Source organism: Protopterus annectens, chromosome 4.part1, assembly GCF_019279795.1.
Source record: "Protopterus annectens isolate FY-2018-M chromosome 4.part1, PAN1.0, whole genome shotgun sequence".
Taxonomy (NCBI): domain Eukaryota; kingdom Metazoa; phylum Chordata; order Ceratodontiformes; family Protopteridae; genus Protopterus; species Protopterus annectens.
The window spans coordinates 22622008-22630937 of record NC_056734.1 but is presented as its reverse complement, the minus strand read 5'-3'; positions in this window follow the sequence as shown (position 1 = coordinate 22630937).

Below are 8930 nucleotides of genomic sequence, written 5' to 3'. Positions count from 1 at the left end.
CATACACTCGAGGGTTCATCTATGCATTTACAAGCATGCCATCTTACTGCAAAGAAAAACAAAATCAAATCAACTAGACAAAAGAGACAATGATATATAGCTGAAACTCTATTGCTCTGACATGCAAGAATAAGCCATTTACATGGAAAGACAGTAATACCATACACTGACTGTGAACCAATAATAGGTTCATAGGTTTAGAGGTAGGTACTAGGCTATCAGCCCAAGGGCCTACGTAAGCCTAGCCAACAAGGTTCCCTGGCATACGCCACCCAAGAAAATTATTTTCCTGTGCCACTGTCGAGCAGAGACAGAGAAGTGATCCCCGGGGTGTATTTCATATTTCCCATCCACTCATCAAGATTTTTCTTGAAGAGTGCTAATGAAGAACTTTGCTTGACATAGATGGGTAGCCTGTTCCAGAGTATGGGAAGTTTCTGGGACAGGAATCTATCCCTCCAGCATGTTCTGTTTATTGTGGTGACAAGGTTTAGGTCCATAGAGTGTGTAGCTCAGAGGGATTTGGATTTCTTTAGGTGTAGCATGTCCAACAGCTCTGGGTTTGACACAGCTTTATATGTTAGGCAGAGATCACCTCGGAGTAGGCGATATGCTACGGAGTAAAGCTGGAGTTTTTTGAGGCGGTCAGTGTAGGGCATTTGTGTGAGGCCAGTAATCCTGCTGCAGATGTCTTGTGAGGTACATTCCAAAAGGGGCGTTGTACTCTATAATTGGTCTAATGAGTGTCGAGTAGAGGGGAGCAATGACCTCTTTTTTCCTGGGTGAGAACACTTTTATGATGAGGTATGCCATGTAGAAGGACTTCCTGAATACTGTGGCGATGTGACTATCAAAGGAGAGACTACTGTCCACCTGGGTCCCAAGGTCTCTTATCACACATTCAGTGTTAAGTAGATTGCTGCCTATGTGGTAGTTCAAGGGTACAGAATTTTTACCAAAGGGCATGACACTGCACTTTTTGGCATTGAGCTTGAGGCCATGGCTCTGACACCAGGCATCTGTCTCAATGAGGCCCTTCTGTAGGATGTCCACATCATTTGGGGACTTGACCATGGCTCCTAGTTTGCAGTCATCTGCAAACTTTGTTAGCCAGAGGCCTTCTGTATTAGCCTGTACTTCAGAGAAGTAGATATCAAACAGGAGAGGTCTCAGGATGGAACCCTGTGCTACTCCACTTGTCACTGCTTTGTGGTCAGATTTGGAGTCTGCAACTTTTACAGTGTGGGTTCTGTCAGTAAGCCAGTTGGCAACCCATCTTGTGATGTAGGGGTTTATACCTAGTTTAGTGAGTATAGCTATAATTCCTGAATGGGGGATGGTGTCAAAAGCCTTCGCGGGGTCAAGATAGGCTGTATGAACCACCTTACCCTCATCAGCGGCTTTGGTGACTGCATCAAAGAAGTCAATCAGGTTCAGGAGGCAAGATCGCCCTTTCACAAACATGAACTGGGTGGGATCCAATGTTTCAAGGTTACCAATGTCTTTGTTTATGAGTTCCATGATGATACGTTCCATGACCTTGCAGACCAGGCTCGTCAGGCTAATAGGTCGATAGTTCCAAGGATCAGTGGTGGCTCCCCCCTTTGTTGAGTGGGATAACTGTTGCTGGGCGCCATTCAGTGGGCACAAAGCCTGATGCAAGGCTATTATTGAACATGGTGCTTAAGTGGGGAGGCAGTTCATTCTGAAGTTTGTGTAAAACGCAGCCTGGGATGTTGTCCGGTCCCATGGATGTTGTGTTTTTGGCTTTAGAGAGTGCAGCTTTTACCTGTGTAGTTGTGATTACAGGGACTCTGCATTCTTCCTGTATAGATATGGGCCCTTTAGAGGGTGGGGGGGTAAAGTTAGCACTGAACCCGTCTGCCAGGATGATGGCAATATCAGTTGGTTCTGTAATTTTCTTGCCTTTGTGCTGCAACTCAGAGCAGATCTGGGTATTGCCATTGAGATTCTTGACATAGCTATAGAATGCTTTGTGGTTGTCCTTAGAATTAGTGGCAATTTTGTTTTTGTAGCTAGCTTTGAAGGATCTTATAAGGGATCTCAGCTTCTTATAACCAAAAATACACTGAGGTACCACACAATAGCATCTTTAATAACACAAAAAATAAATAAAAACAGTGGTGAGCGCTTTCGCAAAACTAATTGCTTCATCAGACAAGAAAATAAAACACTCCATTGCTTATATACAGATGGAACCATTGACTCAATCACTGATGTCATAGGTCAATTAAGGCATTAAAGCTATATAAAACTTATAAATGTAGAATCAAGAAAAGAGGAGTGGGAATCCTGGGGCATGGTGGGGGATCTGTAGCAAGCTACAAGTTGGATTGCAGTTTTGCCCAGAGTTAGTTGCACTTGGATAACCTCAGATGCATTATGCTGAGCAACTAGCCTGGAGGTGTGGATATCCTTAATGAATATGGACACACCTCTGCCTTTGGTGTTTCGGTCCAGGTTACATGGCCAAAAAGTGTGGTATGAGTTATAGCCTGGTAGTGCAGGGGTGCTCTCTGGAGCCTTGAGCCAGGTCTCAGTCACTGCACAGTTATCGATGTTCTCCATTTTAAGTAGTGCCTCGAGTGAGTGCATTTTGAGATTTAGACTTCTAGCATTGAGTAGCATTACCCTCAGTTTTTGCTTGCCTGTTCCTGTTACAGTGGTGAATTTGTTATTTGATGCTTGCCTGAAAAAGGCACTATAGGGGCAGCAAGAGCCTTAGCCAGTATCCAGAATCCCAGGGGTGACAGGTGCAGGACATCTGTAGCAAAGCATCATGGTCTGTTGACCCTGTCATCCCAAGCAGACAGATACTGGATCCCCTTAGAATGACACCAGAAGCTTAGCCAATTATTGAAGTCAATCATTTTGTCCTTGTACTGCGGTATCATTCAGGGCGATGGCAGAATGCTACTCAGGGCTAGGGTCATACCTGCCTGGGCTACAAGATCGGAGAGTTCTTCCTTGTCTCTTTTCATGTAGTCCAGTGAGGTACATCTCAGGTCATTCACACCAACATGGACAATGACAGTCATATTTGTACTTGTTGTGGAGTGACCTGAGTGCATGGGTTATGTGGCGGATCCTGGCACCCGACAGGCAGCTGACAGTAACCTTCTCCTTGTTTAGCCTGGTGAGTGGGACATCAGTGTGCCTGACTATAGAGTCACCTATGACTAGTGTGTTGGGTACGTTATTTTGCCTTATTGGCTGTGGTTGAGTGGCACACTGAGTCTGTGGGCTATGTGTCATTTGGGTTGTGTTGGGGGATGGAGGTTGCTTGCATTTCTGCTTTGGAGGTCTCTGTTGGTTAGACAGATTATTATTGAGAGCCTCTGCAAATGTTTTTGTGTTACTATGTGTGGATTTTGGTGGTGTAGGTTTAGTGAGATTATGTGATGAGTGTGGTGCGGTGCAAATGTTTACCTTCTCCTCATGACTGTCAAGTTCAGTCTTGGTTGGAGAGAGCTTTACCTCTAGTTTGGCTAGATAAGTGCATCTCTCACAGGTTGTAGTGTTGGGTGGTAGGAGGAGAGGGTTTTCTGTGTACATGAGGCAATTTCTACATTGCCTCAAGATGCTCAGATTCATCAGATAGACAGGAGAGAACACTGGGAGCTGACCCTTGGACATGCCAGAATAAAAAACTATTTTCCTCTAGATAAGTGAGGAAAGTGAGTACAAGGGCTGTTTTTCTCTAAGCAAGTGAGAAAAGTAAGTACAAGAACTGTTTTCCTCTAGGTAATAAGGACGATTTAGTGCTATAGTAATTAGTAGCTTATTTAGTGCTTACAAGTTCTGTACAAGTGCTGAGCATGAATAAGCAAATTTAATTGCTAAAACTAAGAATCTGTATCTGCACTAGATGAGTTACAGGACAGAAATAAGTGCAAATGCAGGCTTTCAAATCAGAACGTTGAGAGAGATGGAAGAGATTGCCTAAATGGCCAATAACTACAATTTCTGGGCCAGAACCACTCCTTATGTGGTAGACAGGTTACCTAGTGCTTACCACTCCCACTGATAAGCTAGAAGGCTTCCTTCCAACACAGAAAGGCTTGGGGGGCTCAGAAGCTTACATACAGTCCTGGATACAGCAAATCTGTATCTGGAACACTAGTTACAGGAAAGGTAGGAAACAGGCTTACAGTTTTTTTTTTTTTTAATGATAGGCAAAGTAAGAATGATCTTGTATGCACAGACCTATAATAAGGCAAAAACAGTACCTATATTTTATGAACTGGGCTTGCTACTTCCGTGTAACAGTCAACGCTTTCACACATTCACTGCATGAAACTCTGTCTTTCCCTGTCCTTCCTCTTCTGCTGTTTTATGCTGTTGATACTGTTGCAAAAGTGCAAAGACGCTCACAAGTTTGTGCCTGTTAGTGAGGGCATATCTGTGTGTATCTGTATATCTGTTTGTGCATATCTGAGCACATGCACGGTGTGTGTGTGTGTGTATGATTGTATGTGTTTGCGTGTGTGAGAACGAGTGTATGCGTTTGTGTGTGTGTGTGTGTTTGTGTGTGTGTGTGTGTGTGTGTGTGTGTGTGTGTGTGTGTGTGTGTGTGTGTGTGTGTGTGTGTGTGTGTGTGTGTGTGTGCGTGTGATTGTGTTTGTGTGTATGAGAACAAGTATGTGTGTGTGTGTGTGAGAGTGTGTGTGTGTGTGACTGTATGTGTTTGCATGTGTGAGAACGAGTGTGTGTGTGTGTGTGTGTGTGTGTGTGTGCTTGTATGTGTTTGCATGTGTGAGAACGAGTGTGTGTGTGTGTGTGTGTGTGTGTGTGTGTGTGTGTGTGTGTGTGTGTGTGTGTGTGTGTGTGTGTGTTTGTGTGTGATGGTTTATGTGTCTATCTGTTCATGTCTGACTATCTGTATGTGTGTGTCTGTGTAGCATACTCACAAAATATGTAAGACATCAGCAGTGTCCATTCCCCAGAAACATAAGTAGGACAATATGATGAGTTCATAAAGGAGAGGATTATGACTGGTTCTCAGGTCGTAATCCAGCTGATTTGTATTTGAGACATGGATGTCACAAACATTCACCTTCAGAAGAAAGTATGAGATGTAAATCTAGACTCCCATGTTTAAAACATGTAAAAGGTGTCATAATTGTAGGGACCTTATCATAATTCTTTGTAGTGCATGGAGCTTAAACTGCTTCCATGCACTTCAGCAGTGAAAGAAACAAAGTATATGTGCTCTAAATACTTTACAGTTTTGAAAACTCTAACATGCTTACTGCTAACAAGAAAAGATTGAGCACCTCAGAATGGCAGCATGAAGAACAAATAGTTGTAAAACAAATTAAACACATTATTTGGCCAAAGAAAAGCTGAATGAAATATTTAATGATTTAATGTCCTTTGGTTCCCACCACAGTTTGATGGTGGCCATTTTCTGTTATTAATGTTCCATCACAAAACCAGAGCTTCACTGATGTTAGGGGTGCTTATCAAAAGCTTTCAAAGTACCTTTCTAATAAGTCTGTCTTTTTCTGACTTCAGGGTGTGCTTCGTCTGTCCCATGAGTTAGATACATATTAACTTCAATGTTATAATCCACTGCTCACTTTCACAATATTTCAGGAACCATAACCAATGCATATCTCAGAAGCTTCACTGCCATGTGCCTTTTTATACAACTGACACATTACTGTGGTACTAACAGCACTAGAAGAAACCATACAAGATTGGATGGCATGCTCTGCACCTTGACTTGCATCATAATTCAAGCATGTGAATTCCCTACAAAACAAGAAAACATCTGTTGCTTTTGGGTGAAGGTTCATATGGATAACATTATGAATTCCTAAAACATGGTGGCAAACATGCTTAGTCTGGCCAAACCAAGTGAGCAATCACCTAAACCATAACTAGTTGTAGCCAAACCTACCTGCAGCACACAAAGAATCTGTATACGCAGTGGAATGAAACCAATGGACATAATGGACACATATGTAGTACACATAAAATATCCTAGGTCAATGCACCTTCGCTGATGTGAGAATATGTAAAAAGCAAAGGCACACAGCTTTGTGTCTTTATTAAAAATGGGAATTTACACATAAGTAGAAAAATAATCCAGAAAAAGTTGCAAGGCATCTATACATGCTAGTATGCAGTAACACTGCTTAAACATAGTATGCTTCACAACATTGTAAACAATGTTAGACATACTGAATCCATGGGAGGAGTATATTGTGCCCAGATACCACCAGCAGTGCAGCTCAGGGGGTTTCCACAGATAAGTCATCAGAATGATGGTAGTCCTAGACCCTGGACGGTTGAGCCCCCTCTGCTGGTAAAGGTCATTGAACAGATCCTTCCATGTGCTGATACAACAAAATAGACATCAATTTCATAGCTGTTAAGGATTAAAGAGACATTAGCATGGTCTTTTGCTTCCCTTAGACAAGTGCTCCCTACTTACTCAGATACCTGATGCACTCACTGTACTTGCAGTACAGTAGAACTATCAAACGTGGAATACATTGCTCCTCTTTTCATCATATCCATCAAATGTAACATGCAGGACAAAACTGCAGTGTTGTACCATTCACTAATAAAGAATGGATTACCTAGTATGAAATACCTAGTCCATGCATACCTGCAGCATGTATGCATACCCTGTCTCTGAGAGATGGACTGTGATTTGCAGATAAGTGATAGGCACTGCTGTATGGCAGAATCACCCAATGGGCAGTGTTGTCCCCACTTAGTAAGAGGTACTGCAGTTTAGTTCTCAGCCAGGGTGCTTTCTCTGCTGAATCTACATGCACTCCCTGCGTTGATGTGGCTGCTCTCTGTGTGCTCTGCTTTCATCCCTGATTCCAAAGACATGCATAAGAAGGGCTGTGGACTTTAAATTGCCAGTAGAAGTTAGTGTGTGCATGTGTGATATAGACAAAAGACCTGCCCACCTTTTTCTGTTTCCCTTTTGCCTTGAATACTCCACAAGTAGCAGTGGCTCTCCACATGGTTGATCTAGGAGTACTATGTAACTTGTAAGAGAGCAAACTATTCATTACACCAATGACCTTAATAGGGTCCTCCATTGGTATATTTGCTTCTTACAAAGGAAGTTAGTGCAAGTCTATATCATTTATTGTAACTGAAAATTATTAATAATATTCCGTGTAACAACATATACAGATTTTTATTTGTCACATAAGAAGATTATTTAATGACTGAACATTATGGATTTATAAGAACCTACAAAGTTTCTTTTGAATGATCATGTCAGACTTTTGCTAAAAAATGCAATGTTTGCATGTTAAGAACATCAAGAAACATGCACCTGTTTGAAATCTGTTTATTTCACATACTTCTGTGCAACACAGTATTACCTGTCTGATCACAGTAAATGCATTTATTATATTAAACTGTAATGGTGTTGATAGTCACTAACCATTAGAGAAATGGCATCAGCTAAAATGCATAATGTTCTGTCAGACCTATATGAACACATACATGTATACAAATATAGATATATGGGATGCAAGATGCAGCATAAAACTAAGAAGTACATGTTTGCATGTCTATGATATGTGTATGTGAATATTTTCATTTGTTACGAGTTATTTATAAGTAAGTTTCAGAACTTACGTCCCTCCCAACACACACACACACACACACACACACACACACACACACACACACACACACACACACACACACACACACACACACACACACACACACACACACACACACACACACACACACACACACACACACACACACATGCTATACTATGGCATTTCATGTTAACAACCATAGAGAACACCTGGATTCCTTGCAGCAGAATGATATGGCCCTGTTGTGAAGGGAGGCATGTCAACATGTCCACTGTGAGTAGGTAGAGGATGATATCACTTAGCTGGTGAATGCCATTTGTTGCTGTGATCACACAATGCTGGCTTGCCATCTCTGTGCGGTGGACAAGTGTGACAAGGTACAAGTGCATACAAGGTATATTGAGATGACCTGTTTTGACAATGGTGGATGAAAATGAACATCACCAGCAATGTTAAATGAGATAAAGTAACTTCTAGCTGCACTTGTTGGCCATGTCTACCACTGCAAGATACCTAGTAGGACAGTGGGAGAAATGATATTGGTGACCCACAGGTAGATATATACTATAATAACTAATGTCTTATTTCCATGGTTGCACTTCAAAGATTTTAGCATTGTGTAATAGTAATATGAATCCACATAACATTTTTTTTGTAAAGCAGGAAGATTGTCCTCAATGCAATAGCTCATGGTGCCAGGCCAGATACAGTACATGGAATTGCATGCTGTATATCATAGGTTTTTATACAACACTGCATCTTCATTTTTATAGCATCTTGAATGTGTTTTGGGGCCTTGAAGACTTGTACAGTAGTAGTGCAGTCATCTAGCAGGCTGATGGCTTCACGTCTAACACTTGTATGTGATACTTGCCTGTTTTTTCTATACAGAATTACTCAGCCTATCCCACTCTCCTCATTACTACGCAGGGTGCAATTGCTGGCACTGCTGACTGACAAGATGACTTTATTACTATATACTGTCAGGAAGGAGGGCATCTCCCCATCATAATAAGGACGCATCTCTTCAACAAGACACTGTGCATTATCTCTAGTTAAGGCACCTTCAGGAATTTCATTACATTTATAACACTTTTAATAAATAGAAAAGGATTTATGTGGCTGACATGGTATGCAAAGTATACTCTTCATATCATCTATAAATTGCAGTCACTGCTGTTTGAGCTCAAAACTGCATAAATATGTCAATGTTAAGGTATAATTACAACCCAAAAAGGAGGATGTGGAATGTAGCAGAACTCGGGAGTACTATGAAATTGGTCACAGAGTGAAAAGCACGGATGATATGCAAATAAATAG